Raw genomic sequence first — 2,399 nt, 5'->3', positions numbered from 1 at the left:
TTTGCTGACATCCTTCCTTGCATCTTCCGCTCAACTGATCTGAAGGTCTTACTCTGCCTGTGGTTTCCTTTAAGTTTCTGCGGTCTCTTCCTGAGTGAGAAGGAGGAGAGAGAAGTCCTCCTGCCTCCTCAAACCAATATGGAGCTGTACAAATAGCCCCTGGAGACCCTGGGATGGTTACTTGCTTCATGCCATCCAGGAACCAAACCATATGCTCTGACCTAGCATTAATCCTAGCCTACTTTGTCACTTCATTCTTCTCTCTACATCTTGTGGGATGTATGCATTTTTTTCCAGAGAAGCCCAGAGAATCTGTTGAAGACAAGTATTTGTTTCCTGAACCTAGTAATAGGGGGAGCCTGGAAGAGTATTCAAGGTATGTGTGTGTGGTGGGGGGAACTGCTCTGGCAAATATTTGGGCCCTGGTGCATAGAGCCTGGAGTCCACTCTGATAAAAAACCATGTTTCCATCTTTCCATTATACACCTCGATGGATTGGTTGGCATTAGATTGCTACAGTAGGGTTTTTGGGTAAATGTAAGCAGGTCTGGTAGGGCAGAAGCTACAAAAACAGACTACAGCCTCATGATTAAAAGTCTGACTTGGGAAATGATTGCCTGGCTTCAAATCCTGGCCCAGTCATGCAAAAGCCAAGTGCCCTTAGGCAGTTTACTTAACCTCCTTAATCTTGCTTTTCTCAACTGCAAAATACCTACCTCATACAGCTGTCGTTACTATAAAAAACAACACTTAAAATAGTTTCTAGGTATGATATATAAGTGCCTGCTATTATCATTCTAAGTAATCCTTGTTCCTGTGCTTTTCCAGAATATTTACATGATTCTAGGACACAAGATCCCCCAACACTTCTAGTCAATGCCCTAACGCTTATAGGGAGAAAGGCAAATTGACTGCTATTCACTGGACATCTAAGAGGTAAGCCTTGTTCTCAGAATCATCTGTGCCTCAAGAAGAAGTTCAGTTCAGAGAAGCGTCTACTAGCAGCCAAAGTGATGCTGTGTGTGGCCTGAAAGACTGGTACACAGTGGGCTTTGGTGTCTGCCCCAACCCAGCCTTCTCCATTCCCACTGAGAGTCCTGAATCTGAGTGGTTACCATTGTGCTTGGGTTTGGGGCCTTTTCCAGGTTCAAGGCTACACTTCCTCTTGCCTACAGTGAAAAGCCTACATACCTTTACACTGTAAGTGCTCTGATCTTAAACAGGTGAGCCCAGGCATGCAGCTTCATGAATATTTCTCCTAATTATAGAGGTTGAGCTGACCAGTTACTGAGATCTCCTAATTGTTTTGACATCATGTGTTCCCCAAAAGCCCCTGAAATTCTTAGAGAATAACACTTCTCTTATAAACTGGACATCAGACAGAGACCAGCCATCAAAAACTTGAGCTGAAATCCTCTCGAGTCTTACATATTTAACGATTGAAAAGCAATTTCCTTCAAATCATGATTAGATCACACCCTTACTGGTTCTATTTCAACATCTTATTTTAGAAGGCGTATTCAATGATCTCAATGAGGAAAAAAGCAACGGGAACAACTTAAAGTGACAGGAAAAATTTCCTATTAAGCTCATTTCTAGTGCAAAAGGTAGTGTTTTAGCAAAAGAATTGTTTAATAATAGTTCTTAAGAGTGTCTTCATTGAAACAAACAAAGCTGCACTCATCCAAATGCTTGAGATCATGTGAAAGGGGAAAAGTAAGTGTTAGAAAAATCAGGGAGCACAGCCTGGGCTCTCCCATGAAGAGCAGCTCAGGGTGACCTCATCCACCAGATCACAGCTCTCTTCACAGGCAGTCCAACCACCATTGTGGCCAACAGGGCAAAGGGGAGGGCATTTAGGTGTGCCAGAGCTGGAGCCAGGGCAAACTGGAAGAGCTTACACTGACTTAAAATTCTGATTTTCCAAAGAACGCTCAGGAAAGACAAAGGCAAATCTCTTTAACCTGCTCATTCTGCAACCTTGTACCTCCCACAGCTCAGATTAAACAAACAAGAGTTGAATCATATGACTTAAAAAAACAACAACAACGATATTCGTAAATGGACAGGCAACCTTCAGCAGATCAAATGTGGTTTTTGGCTATTCTATCCTCCCACTGATGCTGTGGGATAATGCCATGAGCAAGATCATGTCATTTACAAGTTGGCCTAGGCTTGCTTTGTCTTACCCTCAGTATTCCTTTCTGTTTCCTTTCACACTTTGTTTCCTTTCACAAATTTTTGTTGTTCACATATTATGTGTTAGGCACCAGACAAGGTGTGAATAAGTCAGATCTGCTCTCTGCCTCACAGTGCAGTCTCATGGTGGAGGGAGAGAAGCAGAAAAAACATTGTGATGAGTCCTGGGATAAGTCCATGATCTCTTTAAGACACAGAGT

Source organism: Lynx rufus, unplaced genomic scaffold (genome assembly GCF_022079265.1).
Source record: "Lynx rufus isolate CCGP_SWC_20201006 ecotype Redwood Valley unplaced genomic scaffold, mLynRuf1.p SCAF_4, whole genome shotgun sequence".
NCBI lineage: Eukaryota > Metazoa > Chordata > Mammalia > Carnivora > Felidae > Lynx > Lynx rufus.
The sequence above is the reverse complement of the archived record's forward strand: the minus strand, read 5'-3'. Positions refer to the sequence as shown.